The 26,798-nt window shown below is 41.3% G+C and overlaps 1 protein-coding gene across 1 annotated transcript in view; it reads right to left on the reverse strand.

Moving 5' to 3' along the window:
• The window catches only part of LOC126199008 (putative Ras-related protein Rab-33), a 99,897-nt gene that overhangs the window by 3,789 nt on the left and 69,310 nt on the right, over positions 1-26,798 (reverse strand). The gene's annotated exons all lie outside the window — the stretch shown is intronic.

The following is a 26,798-nucleotide window of genomic DNA, read 5'->3' on the forward strand; positions in this document are numbered from 1 at the left end:
TGTAAGAGAGAGAGGGTGGGGGGAGTACACTGAGAACAAGTCCCTGGACCATTATGGTAGCTGTGCACACCCTGTAGGAACCCTGAAAAGTGACATCTAAAGGGGTTCTGATGGGCCCATTATACCAGCAGCTGGTGAGTGGTGGATTAAAGCATGCTTTCAAAACAAAAATGAGCTTGAGATGTGAAACAGAAAGCTCACAGCAGCAATGTCAAGCTCTTTTGAGTTTGATTTACACCTGATTGTTAAACCAGCTACCAGAACCAAATACAGGTAGATTATCATAATGGGTATACTGATTATTCTAAAGTTGACAAAACAAAATTGAAGAGATGGTCAGTGTCACGGACAGGAGAAAACCTCTGCTCCTGGAGATAAGTGAAAAAAGTGGAAGAAAATGGAAGAAATCTTAGATCAGACTCCACTGGTCTGGAAATGAAACAGAGTCTAAGCATGGAATTGGGACATCTACTACATAAAGACATAGATGCTTGCAATTATGTTCATTTTCTTAGTGAAAGGGTAATCAAAACTGTCCAATAAGTTGAGATATAAAATTGTGGCATATTCCAAGCCAACACATCACAAATAGGACAGGGAACACTTTCTTCTTGGTTTAGTTTAGTCAAGCTGATTGCATGCTAGCGTGTTGAAGTGAACAATACTTATTGATTTTTGACTTTGTTCGGTAGTACTTCTCAATTTCTTTACTGTTTATTGAATTTTATAACTTCTAGCATATCAAATCAGATCTTTCCAGTGTACAATAGCTCAGCCTCCTGTAGCTATACTCAATTATCTCAAAATGAAAATTCTCTTGAGATTACTGTAAAATTATGAGACACAATTGATGGCCCTTACTTGCCTTCAGTGAAAGTGTCAGTACTACCAATTTACACGCATAAAAATATACTACTATGATACCAATGTCCAATATTCCATTTTAATACACTGGTGTTCAAAAGTAAAGCAACAAATGGAAATTTTGCAAGGCTGTGTTTATTTTGTCACAAAACAGTATAAACAGGTGATAGTACAGTAGAAACAATGTAAAGAATACAGAACAGAATCAACTACAACATGCATAATGTTAGACAAAAATGTTCCTTATTTTTTCACAACTTAAAAGATTTTCACACACATTCTGACAACTGGTTAATGTGCACAGTATGGGGTTTGACCACCTCTGGCACCAATACAGGCCTGACAACAATGGGGCATGACATGAATGATGTCATCAACTGCATGTTGAGGCAATAATGCCCATTCTTCCTGCAGAGCTGCTCACCAGTCTTGGAGAGTGGCTGGTGGATGCTGATGTGATGCAACCCATCTCCCTAGTGCATCCCAGACATGTTCAATGGGATTCAAATCGGGAGAGCGAGCAGGCCACATCATGCATGCAATATCTCCCATTTCCAAAAGAACGTCAACCACCTTTGCTCTATGATGTCGAGCATACCGTCCATCAATATGAAGTCTGGGCCCACAGAACCCCGCAACAACTGCACATGATATCCCAAGATCTCCTCATGGTACCTGACAGCAGTTAAATCTTGCTGATTTAGCCATAAAATTTCATTAAGAGGTATTTGAGTGGTCAACATAATCTCTGCCCATATCATTAGGGATTCTCCTCAATATCAGTCTCTTTCCACAATGTTTGGGCCCCAAAATCATGTTCCACGTGCCCTCCAGATGTGAATCCATCGAGAATTACTCTCCAGACCAAACTGGGATTCATCTGTGAAAAGAACATCGCCCCACCGTTTAGCTGTCCAAGTGGCATGTTGACGGCTTCACTCTAGACATGCCCTTCCGTGAAGGCACTCCAAATGTAAACATACAGCAGGTATCCAACAAGCCTTCTATGCAATGTTTGCCTCAATACAATACGTCCATGGGATGCTGTAAAGTCAGATGCCAGTTGCAGTGCAGTAGTGAGGCGGTACCATTGTATCCTTATAGCCAAACAACAGTCCACTCTTTCTGATGTCACACGTGGTCGGCCCAGTCCTGGTCTCCGGAATAAAGTTTCCATCTCTATAAACTGTTGCCTCAGCTGAGAAACAACAGAATGCTTCACATTAAGCCATTGGGCCACATTAGTTTGCGACTCTCCTGCTTCCATTCTTCCTATGGCCCTCCACAGCAGTGAGTCTGCAGGCGTCTTCTCTGTGCCATAATGCTACCCCACTTGATAGGTGCCCTGATGTCATTGCTGGTGCATTTGACCGTTGATTGGAATGCCATTTTCCATGCAGAACACAATAGTAAAGACATCTGTTGACAGTTTGTATGATTATATCGTGAATTACACACAGAACGGGAAAATAGCAGTTTGTCGCTTTAATTTTGGACACTAGTGTATTTTTTGAAGCACTTTCTATATAACATAAAAATGTAAAATAAAATCAGTTTTATGTTACACCATTCCTGTTTTACACAAATTTAGCTTTTACATGTGCCTTTTTAAAAGAACTTTTGGTTATTTCATAAATTTGTGTCATGTTTTTCATTCCACAGTCACTCTACTCCATAGCACATTATTATTACATTTATAGATTTTATTTATTTATTATAGTAAATGACTGTATGCAAAACAATAAAACCTTTAATGCTACATTTGACTGCACATCTGCACTAATGCCATCTAATGACCACAGCTTGTTTTACTTAAAGCAGCCAGATCACTAAACTGTAGCACTAGTTAACGGAATTTTTGTACACAGCAACATTTGATGTGATACTGTGTATCAATGTCCTTTTAATATAGTGCGTCTCAATTTTAGATATATGCATGTAACATTTTGTGCTGTAAGATACGTACATCTTGCAATTGGCTTCTTAACTGACTTCATAAATGAAACATGAGAAGTTATAAAGTTTATACAATAAAAAAGCAATCAAGACAGATAGTACATTGTCTAGTATAATTAGGACTGCTGATGCTTTTAATGATTTTATGTAATTTATTGACAAGGATTGAGGCTTGCATTTAATGTTAGTTTGAGGCATGACTGGTCATTAACCAAGGAATTTCGTGTTTTGAGGTTGTGATACCACTACCTGTAATGCCTCTGATGATCGAGTGACATAGTTAACAGAAGCCAAGACTTTCATTGTCATCATTTGTTTTTGGTGTCCTTAATTATGTCTGGCTATTGTTCTTGCCACCGCTAAGGCTGTTATGTTTTAAGCAGACTTGTGTTTGAATCTCCACAGAACCATCTTTCTCTCTCTGTACGGCATCCATCACTCAATCAGGGGATTCTTCCTGATGACTGGGATGAATGCTTCTACAGCATGATGGATCATTTTAGAGGCATGATCCACTAAGTCCAGAACACTTTCATTTAGTACAAATGTAGAGAGTTGACCTTGCAGTACTCCGTTGGCTCTGCTTTGAAGCCATCATGGTGGCCTCCTTTCAGACATACTAATAAAAATAGGTAACTGGTCATTCAAATGGATGTCAGCTGAAACTCACCACTGCTCTGCACTGTTTATGGAAGGTGAACAAAGTGATAAAGCAATGGACAAGGCTTTTTTCTTTGCTGTACTTAAGTGTGCCGATTTCCCTGTACTCGGCAGTAATGGACGGAGCCTCATTTCTCATGATGCACATTAAATTATCAAAATAGGAGGAGAAAAGGCAAGGAGAGTTGATCAATGATGTCTCCTAGAGCAGCAACATCAAGTGGATTATGTGATAGAAGATGCAGCAACACACCTGTTATCTTAGATCCTTATCATCATCAAAAACAACGATACAGAAGGAAATAAAAAAACTGCACACTGTAAAAGAACTATAAAGGAACACATCACAAAAAGCAAATTAAAAAAGAGAAGTCAGTCAGTCACTACAGAGGTGATATATACTGCAGATGGCAACCCATTGTTGCCAGTCTCTAGCATTGCCTTCCACCGCTGTGGGATCCACTTGTTTAAGGATTGTTAGTACTCAATCCTTCCATTGCATCCTTGGATATCCCCTGGGACATTTCTCAGTAGGCTGGTAAGGGAGGACTCGGTATGGGAGTGAGTCATCAACTCAAAATATGTGGCCAAATCACTGTAGCCCCTTCTGCCCTAATATTTGAGCAATGTGTGACTTTCCAAATTTCTGGTACAGGTCGTCTTCTGTTTTTAGTTCCCATTTACCTTCAATGGTATTATAGACAGGTCGATAGTTATTTCGAAGCACCTTTCTCTTGAAAGCACAAGTGGCTTCTTAAGTTGCTGCTGATGTCACCCAGGTTTTACAACCATATAAAAGTAACGACTATACAAGTGTCATGAGCAGCTGAATCTTGTTCTTCTGTGATATTAGATGTGATCGGAACTATTATTATTCGTTAATGCACTTCTTTCACCAATTCACTTTTATTATGCAGCATGGATCCCAGGTACTTTAATTCTTGAGCACATTCAAATGTATGCCCATCAACAACAATGGAAGGAAGGAGAGCTTTACAGCATGATACAACAAGATACAGGGTGAATCAAAAAGAAAGAAAAGATTTCAGTTGTTTATTACAGACAAACTATATAAACACAGAAACACATTGTACATGTCTCTGGATAGACGAAAGTTCAAAGTTTGACACAGCTACACTGTTGATGTAGCAACATGCCGACTATAATAAAAGAGAAATCATTTTGTGTGTTAGAATTTACGCAAAGTCAATCCATTGTTCAACTGCAACATGCATTCCACCATGGTTAGGCCAGGAACTTTAACTTCCTCAAACAATGGTGTGGCCTGTTCTGAAATGATGCCTGCATATGATGCCTTACAAGTTGCAGTTACTGCAGCAATCGCATCCTGGCGCCCATAACAGAAGGAACGAATTTTGCACTTCAGTTCTCCACGATACAGCAGAGGACATTTTTTCCGAATGACTCATCTTTTTGGACAAATCAACATTTCATCTGTCAGATAAAATAAATTGCCATAATGCAAAAAATTGGGGGGGGGGGGGTCACAGAATCCTGGCACTGACATTGAACAACAAAGAGACTCACCACAACTGAATGTGTTTTTTACCATTTCCATTCACAAGTTTATGGACTTCTCTTTTTTGTGTAGGAAACTGTGACAGGAATGACATACCTGGACAGGCTGCACAATTATTTGTTACCTCAACTTCACAGACATTCCAATGATTTCATTTTTACGCATGACGGCACCAAGCCTCACTTTCCCTTTGATGTGCGACGTTCTCCTAAAAAACCATCCCACAATGTTAGATTGGAAGAAGTGGACAAGATATTGTTCATTGATTTTGCACTCCCAGGTCACCCGACCTCAGGCCTTCAATGACAAGAGCCTTTTTTCCACCTTTGGCAGCAACTCTTCAATATCTGAGAAATCTAATTGTTGAAGATGTCAATTTAATAAACAGGGACCTGTTGATTCCTATGTGGAGTGAAATGGGCTAATGTTTCAACGTTTCTTGGGCAATGCATGTTGCTCATGTTGGGTGTATCTATCTTTCAAAGTTTGTCTGCATGAAATGTGTCCTTTATTTTTTAATCATTCTGTATTTTATTTTATCATAATACACCACCAAACCAATTGTCTTCACATTGTGAAGCACATACACAATCTGATAATACTAGTAATGGTTTCATTGCGCCTTTCTTTGGTTGTGACTTGTTCTTTCACAGAGATTTTCTGATTTTGTTGGATGGATTTTGATTGAGAAAGAAGAGTGATTTTGCAGTGTAAGTCAGATTGTGTGTTACCTAATTCTCACAGCTCTAGTTAGGAAGGGGTTTTATTTTATTGTTCTGGTTGTTGTTGAAAATGCTTTTGTAGGTACTATTGTTTCCGGAGCTGTCTAATAACTGTGTTTGCATGAGAATACAAACTTTTGTGGCTGCTTTTCTTAAAGCTGATGGGCGAAAGCAAGAGGCTGTGCAGTACCTAATGGTCCTTTTTGGTTTCAGTACATGCTGCTCGCAATTTTTACTATTATTTCTTGATATTTTTCTGTTTTGTGTACACAGTACAATTCCAAATCCATGTAAGATATGCATTTGGCAAACTTAACCACATTTCTGGGGATGAACAGCATATTCTTGCTTTATGGGCTTCTTTCCTATACTTTCTATAAGTTGTTTTCTCCTTGCATGCTACTGAGGTGCCATTTATGGTGTCACTTTGGATTTAGTATAAAGTGTCTTATCTTTAGATGAACAAATCCAACACTGATGAATTCAGGAAGTAGTGATGAACTGAATGTTAAAACGAAAGCAGCAATTTTGTAGTTTTCTGCTGATTTTTTTCTCTCTATATTCTTTACCTATGTGACTTCTCCAACTCTCCACTTCTCTTGCGATTTTATTGTGTCCATATTCATTATATCTCTGCAACCACAACGCCCTTACAGAATTTCAAGACTGTTGTGCTTTTCTGCTACTATGGGATGTTGCACAGATTTTTGGACTGCAAAAATGTAGTCCCAGGCAGAATGTAGCAGTTTCTCAGAAGAAGATATCTACAGGGATACTCTGCAAATCACATTGAAGTGCCTGGCAGAGGGTTCATCGAACCACCTTCACAATTCTCTATTATTCCAATCACGTATAGTGTGCGGAAAGAATGAACACCTGTATCTTTCCGTACGAGCTCTGATTTCCCTTATTTTATCTTGGTGATCGTTCCTCCCTATGTAGGTTGGTGTCAACAAAATATTTTGGCATTCCGAGAAGAAAGTTGGTGATTGGAATTTCGTGAGAAGATTCCGCTTCAATGAAAAACGCCTTTCTTTTAATGATGTCCAGCCCAAATCCTGTATCATTTCTGTGACAATCTCTCCCATATTTCGTGATAATACAAAACATGCTGCCTTTCTTTGAACTTTTCGATGTACTCCATCAGTCCTATCTGGTAAGGATTCCACACTGCGCAGCAGTATTCTAAAAGAGGATGGACGAGCATAGTATAGGCAGTCTCCTTAGTAGGTCTGTTATATTTTCTAAGTGTCCTGCCAATAAAATGCAGTCTTTGGTTAGCCTTTCCCACAGCATTTTGTATGTGTTCCTTCCAATTTAAGTTGTTCATATCATTGCATACCTTTTTTAAATTTATGTCTTCCCATGATAGTCTCTAATTGTTTATTGGTACAGAATCTACATGTACAGAACTTGACTTCTCTGCAATTCACACTTAAGTGCCTGGCAGATGGCTCATCAAACCACCTTCAGACTATTTCTCTAACGCTCCACTCTCCGACAGCATGTGGGAAAAATGAACACTTAAATTTCTCTGTACAAGCTCTGCTTTCTCTTATTTTATTTTGATGATAATTTATCTCTATGTAGGTTGGCATTAATAAAATAACTTGGTTACCATATCCATGACACTCTCTCCCATATTTTGCAATAATACAAAACAAGCTGCACTTCTTTGGACTTTTTCAATGTCGTCCATTAAATCTATCTGATAAAGATCACCTACTGCACAGCAATATTCTAGGAGAGGACAGACAATCATAACATAGGTAGTCTCTTTAGTAGATCTATTGCATCTTCCAAGAATTTTGCCAATAAAACACAGTTTTTGGTTTGCCTTCCCTCAATGTTATCTATATGATCATTGCCATTTTAGTTTTCTTAATTGTAACTACTAGGTATTTAGTTGAATTGACAGCATTTAGATTTGTGTGATTTATCATCTAACTGAACTATAACTGATTTCTTGAATTATAAGCACTTGGCTGCTCTTATAAATAATATATCTAATGACCCACCAGTTTCATAGCTTAGAAGCCACATCACCAGGTTGGATCAGTTGAATTAAAAAATGTATTTGCTAAAATTGTGCTCTACTATAATTCCAATTAATATTGAGAAACACAGGAAATTACATATGTGTTAAATCATGACATTAAACTTGCAACATGGATGGAACTGAACATTTCTTGTGTATGAATAAATGACAAAATTAGCGATTCCTCAGGTAAGCAGACAGCACGGGTCCATGATTCCTCAAGAGTGCCTAAGAAATTTCTTAACAACATTAAGAATTATCAAGAAACATCCGCCCAAACTAATGTGACATAAAACCAATAATGGTTTGGATCATCCCATCAGAAATTAAAAATACTTACCATGAATCCGGAAAGGATGACAGCAGGCCACACATAACCAATTAACCATCAGATTAGAATCACTAATTGCATCATTTATTCAGAGACAACGAATGTTTGGTCCCGTCCATGTTGCAAGTTTAATGTCATGATTTACCATGTAAGTAATTTGCTATATTTCTCCCTACTGATTGTAACTATAATAGACCACAACTGCAGCAAATACTTTTTCTAATTTAATTGATCTAACCTGATTATGTGACTTCTAAGCTATGGAATTGGTCATTAAATAAATTATTTACAAGAGCAGCTAAGCGACTATTATTCTAGGTGTCTATTTATGGCTGCAATTGTCCCTCATACAAGATAGTGTTTAATGGGTTCCTTTTTGGTACTCGTGTGGATGGCCTCACACTTTTCCTTATTAGAGTGAATTGTCGAATTGTCACTTTTCACACCAAACAGATATTGTGTCCCAGTCATTTTGCAATTGGTTTTAATCTTCTGATGACTGTACTAGATGGTGAATGGCAGCAGTACCTGCAAACAATCTAAGATGGCTGCTCAAATGGTCTCCTAAATTGTTTATATAGATTAGGATCGGGGCCTCTACCACTTCTTGGGGGATATCCGATATCACTTCCGTTTTATTCAATGACTCTCTCTCTCTATTACTACATACCGCGTCTTTCTGACAGGAAACCACAAATCCAGTCGCACAACTGAGAAAATTCCATAAGCACGCAATGAATGGAGTCTAAAGCTTCTGGAAACCTAGAAAAAAGGAATTAATTTGAGATACTCTGTCAATAGTACTAATTACTTCGTCTGAATAAAGAGCTAATTGTGTTTCACAAGAATGATAGTTTATGAATCTGTCCAACTATATGTCAATAGACCATTTACTTCGAGTAATGCATGATGTTCAAACACTTGTGTGTCCCAAAATCCTACTGCAAATTGACATCAGTGATATGGGCCTGTAATTCAGCACATTACTACGATTTCCTTTCTTGATTATTGGTGTAACCTGGGCAGGTTTCCAGTCTTTACATATGGGTCTTTCATTTAGCAAGCTGTTGTATATGATTGTTAAGTATGGAGCTATTTTATAAGCATAGTCTGAAAGGAACCTAACTGGCATACAATTTGTACCAAAAGACTTGGCTTTACAATGTGACGGAAGCTGCTTCTCTCCACCGAAGTATCTACTTCTAAGTTATTCATATTGGTAGCTGTTTTTGATTTGAATTCTGGAATGTTTACTTCATCTTCTTTGGAGATGGGATTTTGGAAAACTGTGTCTAGAAACTCCGCTTTTGAGATATGATATTGTTAGCACTGGTATCACATACTAAAGTTATAGATTGTGTCTTGCTGCTGGAGTACTTTACATATGACCAGAATCTCCTTCGATTTTCTACCACACTTCAAGACAGAGCTTTGTTGTGGAAGCTATCAAAAGCATCCTGCATTGAAGTCTGCCCCAAGTTTCAAAATTCAGTGAAACATCATCCATCTTGGAGTTTTGCATTCTTTAAAATTTGGCAAGTTTTTTTTTTTTTTTTTTCATTGCTCCTTCAACAGTGTACAAATCTGTTTTGTGTACCACAAATCAGTATCATCTTTTATTAATTTATACGGTATGAATCTCACAATTGCCGCTGATACTATTTCTTTGAATTTAAGCCACGTCTGGAGCTCAGTCTTGCCACAACCAGCTTGTGGTCGTTGATACTTGTACCAGTCATGAGCTTCATATTTGCTTAGGCTCATTTTTTGTTAAGAGGTCAAGTTTGTTTTTGTAACCATTTACACTTTGAGTAGGCTCCTGAACTAACTGTTCAAAATAATTTTCAGAGAAAACATTTAATACAATTTCGGATGATGTATACTTACCACTGGCTTTAAACATGTACTTTTGACAACATACCAAGGGCACATTGAAGTCATTGCCAACTGTATTTGTATGGGTGAGATACCTATTTGAAATGAGACTCAAGTTTTCTTCAAACTGTTTGGTAAGTGAATCATATACGTTGGGGGGTCAGTAAAAGGAACCATTTATTAATTTATTCCGATTGTCAAGTATAACCTCTACCCATAGTAACACACAGGAACCACCTACTTCAATTTCGCTACAAGATAAACTACTTCTAACAGTGACTAGCATGTCACCACCAACAGTATTTAATCTATCCTTTCTGAACACCATTAAGTCATTTGTAAAAATGTCAGCTGAACTTCTCTCCAGCTTCAGTGCTTTCTATTAACCAATGGAACTCTGGTTCTTTCCCAACACAGCTACGACTATTTACAGCCACAGTACTGCTTGTTGCTAGGTCTATTCTCAACCTGTGTTTCCTCTGCACCCTTTGAAACAAACCCTTTCTGTACTTTCCTGAGACCCTCTAATATAAAAAACCACCCATCCATACAAAAAAATTGTTTAATGACCCTGTATTGACTACACATCGTTACATCATGGGTAGGGGATGTAGCCTTAGGGTTATCTGCTAACAAACGTTTAATCTCAACAGCCATACATCCAACTGGTGCACAGTTTGCCTTAAGAAATACACTTGCTGTTGTTGTTGTTGTTGTTGTTGTCGTCATTGTCACTGTCAATGAAGGGGCCGACATTTTTGGGTTCTGTGAAGGTAGAGATAGGAATCGGTGACCATAAGGCTACTACAGCATCACTGATCACTGCTATCACTGCTGTCATATGAAAAGTTAGAAGAGGTAGACAGACATTTCTGCTTAACAGTCATAACAAAAAAGGATCAGCAACTACCCAAGAAGCCAGCAGCAAACATTCAGCACTGGGGAGGAGGAGAACATCAGAAATCTCTTTGCACAAATTCATATTTATTGTAGGCTATGTGCTTGATACACTTATGCCCTGAAGGGATATGAAGAGCCCACCATGATTAAATAAAATATCAGAAACTTACTACAAAACCAAATAGAGCTGTATGAGGGATTCAAATTAAACTAAATCCTTTATGAGAAACAAAAGATGAAGGAAGATAAAACAATGAATAAAACAATGAATGAGACAGTGTTGCAGCTTCTTCCCGATTTTATTCAATCTGTACACTGAGCAAACACTAAGGAAAGCTAAGGAGATATGTGGAAAAAGATTTCTAGTTTGGAGAAAGGAAATACAAATTTTAAGATTTGCTGGCGGTAATGTCATTGTGACAGAGACAGCAAAGGCTTTAGAAGATTAGCTGAATGGAATGGATATTGTCTTGAATGGAGGTTACAAGATGTCCATGAACAAAAATAAAACAAGGGTAGTCAAACTCTTGATGTTGAGGAAATTAGATTAGCAAATGACACAGTATGGGCTGACTGTATAAAGCATTTAACCTTAGGTTAAGACAGAAAATGATCTTAGATCACACTTAACCTGTAAATCTGCATTGCATAAATGTTAATCCTAGATCATATTGCCATGAAGTCAGATTATATTTAACTGGTGAAAAGTCAGGTTCATCTCTAATCGTCAATTTATAGTGTAGAGGCAGTATGATACATTACTTTGTTTTTTAGCAGATACCAAGTGAAATAACAAAAAACTGGTTATTAACGCAAATTGGAAAGCAAATATGTGACTACGCCATTTTCTCACAGCTGATGCTCAAAATACTTTTTCTTTTTTTCCTCCAATCTGGTCGGTTAGATTAAAGAAATTATCAGATATCGTTTGTACTTAAAGATCAGTCTCATAACAGCTCTTGGGAGACAACTTGTAATTTATGTGATTAGTTCACAGACATTTTATAGATACATAGCAGTAAAGTAAGAAAGGAAAATTCAAAATATTTGCAGTGAACAGTTAAGTATGGGAATTTTGACAGTAGCCACTAACAATCCAACACCACTTATTACGTTCTCTTTCGGCTCGAGTAACAGTAACTATGCAATCCATATTAAATTTTTAACTACCGTTCTCTTGTATGACAATTCCACATGCATTGATAAAGAGAACATAATTAAGTATTTTGAAATACACTAACCACATACATTGTTTCTTTTATTTTGGTGGCTCAGTGGTTGCATTTTGGACTGCAGTGCAGAGGATCAAATGTTTGAAACCAAGTCAGTTCTTGAATTTTTTCCATTGATTACTACTTTCTCTACATTGTTGGTCATAAAAATTACCATGCCATTCCATACCATTGAAACCATACCATACTATCCATTTTCTGAGCATTCTGGACCACTGCTAGGCAAAATTCTGTGTGCAATAACCCTACGCAATGTGAATTGTATTGTTTCCTTTCATTTACTTTACAAATATCTGAGCATTCAGATGTGTCCACAGAGGACAACAATGACAAGATCCAACAAGCTCCCCATGTTTCATGAAAGTGTGAACCCACCCTTGAAGTTAAATAACAAGTCATTTAAGCTGGGGTTTTGTTTGGAGAAAAGTAATGTGGAGCAATTGGAACGCAAACTCAGAGATTATCTAATGAAACCAATGAAAAGACACCAACCGCCAATGGCAGTGTGCATGCTGCTATTAACCTTAAGATTTTACACCACAGGAACTTCTCAAATAGTGGTTGCTGGTCTGTTTAAAGCAGATACAGCAAAAGCCTGAAGATCTATCCGTAAGGTATTGGTCTTACGACAGAATTATCAACAACAGTAACCTCTCTCCTTGCCTTTACCTTGTTGGCCACAGTGACCTTTTTTTATTATATAGGCCCCACACAATTTCCAGCAGCAAATCTTTCTTGTACTGAGAAAAATTTGACGATCACTCCTTTTTCTGTTTACTTGCTCCCATGGTTACAGCATGACACCTTTGATAATAAATACTGCTTATCTACGATGTACGACAAATATCTGCAGTCAAAGCCCAATAATCGTATCGCTGGCTGATTTCAGCCATGTTGCCGAGCTTGTTATCTGCTACCTAAGATCAAAATGGAACCTGCTTATATGGACCAAGTTTAGCGTTATACAACAGAGCTGAGTCCTGAACATGGTTCACTTGCTGATTTAATGTCAAATTTGATCTCCAGCATGTGATGTTTATACTGACTGAGTGTTACTACTTGGGCAGACTGAGCAGTAGCAGACTGAGTGTTACTACTTGGGCAGCAAAATAACTGGTATCAGTAGAATGAGACAGGATACAAAATGTAGATGGGCAATAGCAAGAGAAGCTTTTCTCAAAAAGTAGTTCATGTTACCATACCGTCAAAAATAAATTTAAGTGTCAGGAAGTCTTTTCTGAGACAAGAAGGGCTTCAGTCACAAAGGGAGCAGGCTGAACACAGGAAGAACGTAGATAAAGGAACCATTGGTATAACAGTTGTAAATTGTCATAGTTGTGTTGGGAAAGTACCAGAGCTCCAAGCATTAATAGAAAGCACTGATGCTCAAATCGTTACAGGCACTAAAAGCTGACTAAAGTCAGACATAAGCTCAGCCGAAATTTTTGCGAAGAACCTAACGGTGTCCCGAAAGGATAGGCTAAACACAGTTGGTGGTGGCATATTTGTTGCTGTCAGAAGTAGTTTAACTTGTCGCGAAATTCAAGTAGATACTTCCTGTGAGTTAGTAGGGGCAGAGGTCATTATTGGTAACCAGAATAAAATAATAATTGGATCCTTTTACTGACCTCCAAATTCAGATGATACAGTTGCTGAAAGGTTCAAAGAAAACTTGAGTTTGATTTCAAACACTTACCCGACTCATACGATAATAGTTGGTGGTGACTTTAATTTACCCTCGATATGTTGGTGGAAATACATGTTTAATTCCGGAGGTACGCATAAAATATCATCCGAAATTGTGCTAAATGCATTCTCCGAAAATTATTTCGAGCAGTTAGTTCATTAGCCCACGCAAATAGTAAACGGTTGTGAAAACACACCTGACATCCTGAGTTAATAACGAGCATCAAAACCGATTCAGGGATTAGTGAACACAGGGTTGTTGTAGCGAGATTGATTATTGTAATCCCCAAATCCCCAAAAAATAATCGAAAAATATACCTATTCAAAAAAGCAGATAAAAATTCAATTGATGCCTTCCTGAGAGACAATCTCCACTCATTCCAAATTAATAATACAAGTGTAGACCAGATGTGACTTAAATTCAAAGAAATAGTATCGGCAGCAATTGAGAGATTTATACCAAATAAATTAACAAATGACAGAGCTGATCTTCCTTGGTACACAATATGGGTTAGAACACTGTTGCAGAAACAACGAAATAAACATGCCAAATTTAAACAGACGCAAAATCCCCAAGATTGGCGATCTTTTACAGAAGCCGAAATTTAGCACGGACTTCAATGCGAGATGCCTATAACAGTTTCCACAATGAAACGTTGTCTTGCACAACTACAGTGGTCATTAGTGCCCAGACTAAATTATGAATGCACTGCGAGGCACAATGTTAAAACAGCAACTAAAAAGGACACTATAAAAGGTACATTAACAGGCAAGGGATTAAAAGAAAACAGCATAATCAAATGTCCTTAGATAGGTTTGTCAAGTGGATAAAATGAAGAAAGCGAGCAGCTGCTCCTGGGTCATCCGCTAAAATTTCATCCAGAGTACATGGGAGGCCAAGATCAATGTGCAGTGTATTAAAATTCGGACAGGACGTTAAAATATGGCGTACCGTCAGCAATTGCCCACATGGGCAGAACGGCGCTGGCGCAGCCGTCAGCAGATGGCGGTGGCTGAACCGGCAGTGTCCAATCCCTGCCGAGATGGGCATGAAGAGGTTGTCCAAGCCGTGGGGAGAGGTTTCAAGGCCCAAAGCTTGTTTTCAGTAAGTGCACACCAATCGGCATGCCACAATGATAAAATGCGCTGACAACTAAAATCAGATAAAGGCACACAACAAGAAGCTGTCCGAGGCTGGAGCACCGCAGACTTGGCCGCGGCATCTGCAGCTTCATTCCCAGTGATACCGACATGGCCAGGAACCCACATAAAGGTAACCGGAGAGCCATCGTCCGCCAGCTGCTGAAGAGAGCGTTGGATCCGGTGCACGAAAGGGGGAACTGGATACGGATCACTGAGGCTCTAGATGGCGCTCAGGGAATCAGAGCAGATGGCATAAGCAGAATGTCGGTGGTGGTGGATGTAAAGAACAGCCTGATAGAGGGTAAATAGCTCAGCTGTGAAGAATGAACAATGGCCATGGATCCGGTATTTGAAACTGTGTGCCCCGACAATAAAAGAACACCCGACACCATCATTGGTCGTAGAGCCATCTGTATACATGAAGATCGTATTAATGAACTTCGAACGAAGTTCGACAAACCACGAGTGGTATACCGACGCTGGGATAACCTCCTTTGGGAGTGAGCTGAGGTCAAGGTGAACGCGAATCTGAGCCTGGAGCCAAGGTGGCGTTTGGCTCTCGCCCTCCCTAAAGGTTGCAGGGAGTGGAAAATCAGGTTGCTGAAGGAGGCGATGAAAGCGAACTCCAGGGGGTAGCAGGACAGATACATACAACCTGTATTGATGGTCGAAAGAGCCTTCAAAAATGGAACAATAAGATGGGCGGTCGGGCATTGATAACAGCCGACAGGCATACCGACAAAGCAGTATATCGTGCCGGTAGGTTAGTGGCAATTCACCGGCTTCAGCATGAAGACTCTTGACGGGACTAGTATAGAACGCTCCGACCGCAAGACATAATCCCCGATGTTGTATACAGTTGAGGTGGTGTAAGATGGACAGCCGTGCAGAGTATACAAAGCTCCCAAAATCCAGCTTTGAGCGGACGATCGACCGATATAAGTGAAGTAGGATGGTTCGATCCGCTTCCTACGACGTACCACTGACAACACGGAGGACATTTAGGGAACAGGTACAACGGGCAGCCAAATACGACACATGTGGAGAACAGCTAAATTTCCTGTCAAATGTAAGACCTAAAAATTTTGTTGTCTCCACGAATGGGAGAGCAACAGGACTGAGATGTAAGGACGGCAACAAGACTGAGATGTAAGGACGGTGGCAGAAACTCTTTGTAGCGCCAGCGACACTCCAGGAGTAAAGACGGTCAAGATAACGCTGAAGACAGCACTCCAGGAAACCTGTACACGGCGCGCTGCAGTAGATGGTAAAATCGTCCACAAAAAGGGAGCCTGGTACATCAGCTGGGAGGCAATCCATTATTGGATTGATCGCTATGGCGAAGAGAGCGATGCTCAAAACTGAGCCCTGTGGCACCCCATTCTCCTGGCGAAAGGCGTCGGACAGGAGAGAACCCACACGTACCCTGAACTTGTGACCCATTAAAAATGCACGAATTAAAAGAGGGAGGCGACCGTGAAGACCCCATGTATGCATGGTGCGGAGAATGTCCGCCCTCCAACAGGTGTTGTACGCCTTCTCCAAATCAAAGAATACAGCCACTGTCTGACGCTTCTGCAAGAAGTTATTCATAATGAAGGTCGACAAGGTAACCAGATGGTCAACAGCAGAGCGGCGCCAATGAAATCCACATTGTACATTGGTAAGTAGGCGTTGAGATTCGAGCAGCCAAACCAAACGAGAGTGAACCATTTGTTCCATCACCTTACAGACACAGCTGGTAAGGGAAATGGGTCGATAACTGGAAGGCAAGTGCTGTTCCTTCCTCGGCTTAGGAATCGGGACAACAATAGATTCGCACCAGCATGTGGGAACATGACCCTCAATCCAGATGTGATTATAAGTACGAAGAAGAAAACCTTTACCTGCAGGAGAAAGGTTCTTCAGCATGTGAATATGAATAGAATCAGGCCCCAGAGCAGAGGACCGTGACCGGGCAAGTGCACTTTCGAGTTCCCACATGGTGAATGAGGCATTATAACTTTCATGATTAAAGGAGCGGAAGTTAGGTGGCCCTGCCTCCTCTTCCCATTTTCGGGGGAGGAAGGCAGGTTGGTAATGAGCGGAGCTCGAAACCTCTGCGAAAAATCGGCTGAAGGCATTGGAGACATCCTCAGGGGTCACAAGGATGTCATTCGCGACTGTCAAGCCAGAAACTGGTAAGTGGACCTTAGTGCCAGATAGCCGGCGCAGGCTACTTCAGACAACAGAAGAAGGAGTAAAACTGTTGAAGGAGCTTGTGAAAGCAGCCCAGCTCGCTTTCTTGCTTTCTTTAATAACACGATGACACTGCGCATGTAATCGTTTATAATTAATACAATTTGCCATTGTAGGGTGGCATTTAAAGGTGCGTAAAACACGTCGATGAGCACGTATAGCGTCTCTACATGCTGCAGACCACCAGGGACCGATACGCGATGTGGAAAAGTAGTAGTATGAGGGATGGAATATTCAGCAGCAGTGAGAATGGCTTCCGTGAGGTGTGCGACCTGACTATCGCAGCTTGCGAAGTTTTGATCCTGAGAGTCGCCCTGGAAGAGAAGAGCCCCCAGTCTGCTTTGGAGATGTTCCAACTAGTTGAGCATGTAAATGGGGTATGACGCAGGAGATGAATAACACAAGGGAAGTGGTCACTCGAATACGTATCAGGAAGAGCGTACCACTCAAACCGACATCCAAGTTAGGTAGTACATATAGAGAGGTCTAAATGGGAATAGGTGTGACTTGTGTCCAAAAGAAAAGTAGGGGCGCCAGTATTGGGGCAGACAAAAGTGAGGTGGTTGAAAATGTCTGCTAACAGGGAGCCTCTCGGGGCAGGATGCTGGAGAGCCCCTAAGGGGATGGTGGGCATTGAAGTCTCCAGTCAACAAAAATGGTGCAGGTAGCTGGGCAATAATTTGCATCATGTCTACCCTAGTAACGGCAGACGACGATGGAGTGTAAACAGTACAAATGGAAAATGTGAAAGTGGGGAGAGTAATTCGGGCGGCAACTGCCTGCAGATCGGTGTGAAATGTGATGGGATCGTAGTAGATATCATCCCGGACCAGCAACATAACCCCTCCATGAGCCGGAATACCTGCCACAGGGTACGTCAAATCGCACAGAGTTAAGTCAATACGATCGCATGGGCGTAGCTTCGTTTCCTGGTGTGCTACTACGAGTGGACAGTGCAAGCGTAGCAGCAACTTTAAGTCCTCTTGGTTGGAGTGAATGCTGCGAATATTCCAATGAAGAATTTCCATTGTGAGAAGGAAAAGAAAAAGGAGAAGCAAGAAGGGGTCACCTCGAAGGCCTGGCTTCAAGCGAGCACTGCTGCTGCAATAGGCAGAGAGTCATCATCCATTTTTTCAAGAGGTTCGTCGGCCACCATGTTAAGATGGTCGGGAGGGGGAGCTTCCTCCGCCGGTTAACGGCCAGATGTTTGGCGACCAGCGGTGCGGCCAGGTGAAACGGATGATGGCCTGGGGCGGCAACCGCTGGGTGGCACAGGAGAAGAAACGCGCGCCGTGGCGGAGAAGGAGAACTTTTCTTCCTATGAGCCTTCTTGGAACGTCGTTTAGTCGAAGTACTGGTCAATGGCTGGGAGTTCGGGGTACGTAAGAAGTCTTCACGGGACGGTTCCTTCTTGAAGGCCCGTGCATCTGACTTCTGGATCTTAGTCTTGGCAGAAGCTGATGAAGGTGCTTATGTCTTAGAGGTGACGGGAGGAGACGTTGACCGGGCGATCTTAGCACTGGCCGAAAGGACGACCGTAGCGCTAAAGATCAGACCGCATGTCTGCGTCGATACCTCCCTGGTAGGCTGAGGAGAGGCGAGGATGGTACTGTATTTCCCTGGTGGGAGCAGCGTGGGCTGATCAGACCGCATGTCTGCGTCAATACCTCCCTGGTAGGCTGAGGAGAGGCGAGGATGGTACTGTATTTCCCTGGTGGGATCAGCGTGGGCTTCCTACTAGCAAAAAGCTTGCGAGCAGCCGAGGTGGACACTTTCTCTTTGACCCGAATTTCCTGTATACAGCATTCATCCTTGAAGATGGTACAGTCGCGAGAGGACGCTGCATGGTCACCCTGCCAGTTCACGCAGCGAGGAGACAGAGGTGGACAGTCACCCTCATGAGCATCCCTGCCACAAGTGACATATTTAGCCGCATTAGAACAAGACTGGTGGGTGTGGTTAAAACGCTGACACTGGTAGCAGCGTGTAGGTGTCGGGACATAGGGGCGAACAGAAATAACCTCATAGCCCGCTTTGATGCGCGACGGCAGCTGAACACTATCAAAGGTCAAGAAAAGTGTCCGTGTCAGTGCAAGGTCATTGTTGACCTTTTTCATGACCCTATGGACAGTCGTCACGCCCTACTTAGCGAGGAAAGACTGAATCTCCTCGTCAGTCAATCCGTCGAGTGATCTAGTAGATACCACACCATGCGACGAATTCAAAGTGCGGTGAGCCTCCACCCGGACAGGGAACGTGTACAGGAGTGTGTCCCGAAGGAGTTTTTGCACCTGAAAGGCGCTCTCAGTTTCCAACAACAAGGTACCGTTACGCATCCTGGTACAAGACTTGACAGGTCTGGCTATGGCATCTACACCCTTCTGAATAACGAAAGGGTTGACAGATGAAAAATCCTTTCCGTCCTCAGATCTAGAAACTGCAAGGAACTTTGGGGCAGGCGGTAGTACTTTTGTCACTGGTGGCTGGTCAAGTTTCTGTTTTTGGGCAGAAGTCGAGAGAGAAGAAGAAGAGAAATCCATTGCGGATGACTCCCCCATGATTTCCAGTCTCTCCGATGGCGTGCTCCTTCCTTGTGGGGACCCTCTCAGAGGGCGCTCCCGCCTTAGGTGAATGTTTACACCTCAGGCCACACCTCCCGAGAAACGGACGGAGGGACCAATCGGCATGGTCGGAAGGTGTCAGCTCGGGCAATCACCCCTCCCCGGGCCTGGGTGCACGGGCCCTACTTGTCTACCCAAGGCGGGGAATTACACTTTACCCCGTCACCGGCTACGCATGAGAACGCGTGGGTCGGCCTTCAGGAACACACAGGGAGGAAAGAAGAATAGGAAAAAAGGGAGAGAGGGAGAGAAAGGACAGACTGTCTCAAACACCGAGGCGGAGACCATAGGATGGACAAGAAGGCAAGGAGAAGAAGACACGGTAAAAAGTAAGGAAGACAGTGAGAGAGGGAGAAGGACAAAGAAAGGAAACAAACAAAGGAAGGAAGAAACCAGAATAAGCGAAAAAACAAAATGACCACAAATGTAAGTTGTTTAACCCTCCATCTCCGGACGCAGGTGCAAACTACCCCCTTGAGGGGGAGGGATTCCTTTTAGTCGCCTCTTACGACAGGCAGGAATACCTTGGGCCTATTCTTACCCCGGACCCGCAGGAGGTAGAAACAATCAATGCCTTCTCTGCGTGATAGCAGTCGAGATACTATCGAAGGCAGTGCTGCCAAAGCAGAGTTACTAAACACAGTCTTCCGAAATGCCTTCACAAAACAAGACGAAGTAAATATTCCAGAATTTGATTCAAGAACAGCTGCCAACATGAGTAATGTAAAAGTAAATATCCTCGCAGTAGTGAAGCAATTTAAATCACTTAATAAAAGCGAGTCTTCTGGTCCAGACTGTATACCAATTAAGTTCCTTTCAGAGTAATTTGATGCATTAGCTCCATCCTTAATGATCATATACAACCATTCGCTCGACGAAAGATCCATACCCAAAGACTGGAAAGTTGCACAGGTCACGCCAATATTCAAGAAAGGTAGTGTGAGTAATCCACTAAATTACAGGCCCATATCGTTAATGTCAATATGCAGCAGGATTTTGGAACATATATTGTGTTCGAACATTATGAATTACCTCGAAGAAAACTGTCTATTGACACACAGTCAACATGGGTTTAGAAAACATCGTTCTACATCTACATTTATACTCAGCAAGCCACCCAACAGTGTGTGACGGAGGGCACTTTACATGCCACTGTCATTACCTCCCTTTTCTGTTCAGTCGCGCATGGTTCACGGGAAGAACGACTGCTGGAAAGCCTCCATGTGCACTCGAATCTCTCTAATTTTACATTCGTGATCTCCTTGGGAGGTATAAGTAGGGGGATGCAATATATTCGATACCTCGTCCAGAAACGCACCCTCCCGAAACCTGGACAGCAAGCTTCTCGAAACCTGGACAGCAAGCTACACCGCGATGCAGAGCGCTTCTCTTGCAGAGTCTGCCACTTGAGTTTGCTAAACATCTCCGTAACGCTATCACACTTACCAAATAATCTTGTGACAAAACGCGCCGATCTTCTTAGGATCTTCTGCATCTCCTCCGCCAACCCAACCTGGTACAGATCCCACACCGATGAGCAATACTCAAGTATAGGTCAAACGAGTGTTTTGTAAGCCAATTCCTTTGTTGATGGACTATATATTCTAAGGACTCTCCCAACGAATCTCAACCTGGCACCCGCCTTACCAACAATTAATTTTATATGATCATTCCACTTCAAATCATTCTGTACGCATACTCCCAGATATTTTACAAAAATAACTGCTACCAGTGTTTGTTCCGCTATCATATAATCATACAATGAAGGATCCTTCTTTCTATGTATTCGCAATACATAACATTTGTTTATGTTAACGGTCAGTTGCCACTCCCTGCATCAAGTGCGTATCTGCTGCAGATCTTCCTGCATTTCGCTGCAATTTTCTAATGCTGCAACTTCTCTGTATACTACAGCATCATCCACGAAAAGCTGCATGGAACACAACTAGCTCTTTATTCACATGAAGTGTTGAGTGCTATTGATAAGGGATTTCAGATCGATTCCATATTTCTGGATTTCCGGAAGACTTTTGACACTGTACCACACAAGCGGCTCGTATTGAAATTGCGCACTTATGGAATATCGTCTCAGTTATGTGACTGGATTTGTGATTTCCTGTCAGAGAGGTCACAGTTCGTAGTAACTGATGGAAAGTCATCGTGTGAAACAGAAGTGATTTCTGGTGTTCCCCATGGTAGTGTTATAGGCCCTTTGCTGTTCCTTATCTATATAAACGATTTGGGAGACAATCTGAGCAGCCATCTTTGGTTGTTTGCAGATGATGCTGTCGTTTATTGACTAATAAAGTCATCAGAAGATCAAAACAAACTGCAAAATGATTTAGAAAAAAATATCTGAATGGTGCGAAAAGTGGCAGTTGACCCCGAATAACGAAAAGTGTGAGGTCATCCACATGAGTGCTAAAAGGAACTCATTAAACTTCAGTTACACGATAAATCAGTCTAATCTAAAAGCCGTAAGTTCGACTAAATACCTAGGTATTACAATTACGAACAACTTGAATTGGAAGGAACACACAGAAAATGTTATGGAGAAGGCTAACCACAGACTGCGTTTTATTTGCAGGACACTTGGAAAACGTAGCAGACCTACTAAGGAGACTGCCTACACTACACTTGTCCGTCCTCTTCTAGAATACTGCTGCGCGGTGTGGGACGCTTACCAGATAGGACTGACGGAGTATATCAAAAAAGTTCAAAGAAAGGCAGCACGTTTTGTATTATTGCGAAATATGGGAGAGAGTGTCACAGAAATGATACGGGATTTGGGCTGGAAATCGTTAAAAGAAAGGCGTTTTTCGTTACGACGGAATCTTCTCATGAAATTCCAATCACCAACTTTCTCCTCCAAATGCGAAAATATTTTGTTGACACCGACCTACATAGGGAGGAACGATCACCATGATAAAATAAGGGAAATAAGAGCTCGTATGGAAAGATATAGGTGTTCATTCTTTCCGTGTGCTATACGAGATTGGAATAATAGAGAATTGTGAAGGTGGTTCAAGGTTCTGAAATATGGTGCTACAGAAGAATGTTGAAGATTAGCAGGTAGTTTCACTGATCTAATGAAGAGGTGCTGAACTGGATTCTGGAGGAAGGAGCTTTATACCAAAAGTTACCACATGTCGACAAATATGAGCAGATGGGGTAGGTGGGTGAAACACATCCTGAAACATCAAAGAGTAATTAATTTATTAATGGTGAGAATGGTGGTGAATCGAGAAGAAAAGAGCTGCGTATCACAAGTTGACAAATAGATGGGATAGATCCTCAAAATTACAGACCAATATCCTTAACATTGGTTTGTTGCAGGATTCTCAAACATATTCTCAGTTAGAATATAATGAATTTCCTTGAGACAGAGAAGTTGCTGTCCATGCATCAGCATGGCTTTAAAAAGCATCGCTCCTGCGAAATGCAACTCGCCCTTTTTTCACATGATATCTTGCGAGCCATGGATGTCATATTCCTTGACTTCCGGAAAGCGTCTGACTCGGTGCCCCACTGCATACTCCTAACTAAGGTACGAGCATATGGGATTGGTTCCCAAATATGTGAATGGCTGGAAGATTTCTTAAGTAATAGAACCCAGTACGTTGTCCTCAATGGTGAGTGTTCATCGGAGGTGAGGGTATCATCTGGAGTGGCCCAGGGAAGTGTGGTAGGTCCGCTGTTGTTTTCTATCTTCATAAATGATCTTTTGGATAGGGTGGATAGCAATGTGCAGCTGTTTGCTGATGATGCTGTGATGTACAGGAAGGTGTCGTCATTGAGTGACTGTAGGAGGATACAAGAGGACTTGGAGAGGATTTGTGATTGGTGTAAAGAATGGCAGCTAACTATAATATAGATAAATGTCAATTAATGCAGATGAATAGGAAAAAGAATCCCGTAATGTTTGAATACTCCATTAGTAGTGTAGCACTTCACACAGTCACGTCGATTAAATATTTGGGCATAACACTGCAGAGCGATATGAAGTGGGGCAAGCATGTAATGACAGTTGTGGGGAAGGCAGATAGTCATCTTCGGTTCATTGGTAGAATTTTGGGAAGATGTGGCTCATCTGTAAAGGAGACTGCTTATAAAACACTAATACAACCTATTCTTGAGTACTGCTTGAGTGTTTGGGATCCCTATCAGGTCGGATTGAAGGAGGACATAGAAGCAATTCAGAGGCAGGCTGCTAGATTTGTTACTGGTAGGTTTGATCATCACGCGAGTGTTACGGAAATGCTTCAGGAACTCGGGTGGGAGTCTCTAGAGGAAAGGAGGCGTTCTTTTCGTGAATCGCTACTGAGGAAATTTAGAGAATCAGCATTTGAGGCTGACTGCAGTAAAATTTTACTGCCGCCAACTTACACTTCGCGGAAATACCACAAAGATAAGATAAGAGAGATAGGGCTCGTACAGAGGCATATAGGCAGTCATTATTCCCTTGTTCTGTTTGAGAATGGAACAGGGAGAGAAGATGCTAGTTGTGGTACGAGGTACCCTCCGCTACACACCGTATGGTGGATTGCGGAGTATGTATGTAGATGTAGATGTCGATTGATGGAATACATTCTGAGGCATCAAGTAAAAATTAATTTAGTAATGGTGAGAATTCTGGGGTCACATGGCATGGATGTAGGCTACAAGGCATTATACAGAGATGAATAGCCATGCAAAGGATAGACTATCATGGAAAGCAAAATCAATAAAATCCCTGGATTAAAGACCATAACAAATCTTTTATCTTTCCAGATGATTCTTTGAGCAACTTACATATACTTGTGTACCAGAACATTCCACTCCTGATCATGCACTGCTAACTCTCATTTTCCAGGCATTGCTTATCCCTTGCACCTTAATATGGTATGGCCATACTCCTGACATTTGAAGCAACATCAAGTGCAAAAAATCCACCCTCAATAAACTTCAACAGGTTAATTGAAATGAATGCAATGACAATAAGCTGCGAGAAACACCAGTATTTATCCACTATTTTTCATAATTTTTCACTTCACCGACCCCTTCACTTCACTGTCCCTTTTTCAGTTTTTATGTTTCCATGTGTGTAAGGTAATTGCATGATATCAAACCTTATTATGAATTTCATTAGCCAGAGATATTTCCAAAGATTATGCTTAGAACAGTTGCTGCCTGACAAAAAGTAATGTTCCCCTAGAAGTATCTCAAAATATGTTTAGCAATGTACTCGATAATCTTTGTGACATACAAAGGGACCGCATTTCAAATATTTCTTGGGTCTCTTAATTACAAGAAAAACGTTTTCTCACATTATATATGATCTGTTACAAAATTTCTCATCTAAATTTGATTAAAGGTGATCAAAAAAATGAGTTATGTGAGCACCTGGGCACTGAAGCTTATCAGTGGTCCATTAGAACCACTGGGAATGCTTTTGGGGGAATTTGTGCATTCTACTTTGCCTCACGAGTGAACCTCATACATCTGACATGCAGCAGATGCCTTATCTGTGAGGCAGGTGCCTCAGAGCTTGTACGCTAATGTCTGTTTCAGTTCAATAGGCATCCACCTCATCAATTTGCAATTCACTTTGAGGTTGAGGTTTTTACTATGGAATAGTGTGCCAACATAATGATCTGTCTAGTTGAGCCAAGATCCTCACTCTCTAACACTCACAATGTACCACTGTTACACACAACTATGGCCACTTACGGATGTCCAGAATTTAGAGTACTTGAGGATTGGTAATGTCGGAGAACCCCAGCAAAGTATTGGTGGGTTCGTCATGCCCATATCAAGGATTTATTTGCATAGTCCCTTTGAGGGATGGTGTGGAGAGTTTAGCATGTGCTTCCTATAAAGGTACAGCAACACTATGGTAGTTACATAAACCGACATATTCAGATAGAAGTAATCAACACAATCATAAAAAATATTTGTTTTAGTCACTAGCCGCATTTTTTATTTTGTCTACTGACTAATGGTTTCAATGTTGTTGTTGTGGTCTTCAGTCCTGAGACTGGTTTGATGCAGCTCTCCATGCTACTCTATCCTGTGCAAGCTTCTTCATCTCCCAGTACCTACTGCAACCTACATCCTTCTGAATCTGCTTAGTGTATGCATCTCTTGGTCTCCCCCTACGATTTTTACCCTACACGCTGCCCTCCAATGCTAAATTTGTGATCCCTTGATGCCTCAGAACATGTCCTACCAACCGATCCCTTCTTCTGGTCAAGTTGTGCCACAAATTCCTCTTCTCCCCAATCCTATTCAGTACCTCCTCATTAGTTATGTGATCTACCCATCTAATCTTCAGCATTCTTCTGTAGCACCACATTTTGAAAGCTTCTATTCTCTTCTTGTCCAAACTATTTATCGTCCATGTTTCACTTCCATACATGGCTACACTCCATACAAATACTTTCAGAAAAGACTTCCTGACACTTAAATCTATACTCGATGTTAACAAATTTCTCTTTTTCAGAAACACTTTCCTTGCCATTGCCAGTCTACATTTTATATCCTCTCCACTTCGACCATCATCAGTTATTTTGCTCCCCAAATAGCAAAACTCCTTTACTACTCCAAGTGTCTCATTTCCTAATCTAATACCCTCAACATCACCCGACTTAATTCGCCTACATTCCATTATCCTCGTTTTTCTTTTGTTGATGTTCATCTTATACCCTCCTTTCAAGACACTGTCCATTCCGTTCAACTGCTCTTCCAAGTCCTTTGCTGTCTCTGACAGAATTACAATGTCATCGGCGAACCTCAAAGTTTTTATTTCTTCTCCATGGATTTTAATACCTACTCTGAATTTTTCTTTTGTTTCCTTTACTGCTTGCTCAATATACAGATTGAATAACATCGGGGAGAGGCTACAACCCTGTCTTACTCCCTTCCCAACCACTGCTTCCCTTTCATGTCCTTCGACTCTTATAACTGCCATCTGGTTTCTTTACAAATTGTAAATAGCCTTTCGCTCCCTGTAT

Source organism: Schistocerca nitens, chromosome 8 (assembly GCF_023898315.1).
Source record: "Schistocerca nitens isolate TAMUIC-IGC-003100 chromosome 8, iqSchNite1.1, whole genome shotgun sequence".
In the NCBI taxonomy this organism is placed as follows: Eukaryota; Metazoa; Arthropoda; class Insecta; order Orthoptera; family Acrididae; genus Schistocerca; species Schistocerca nitens.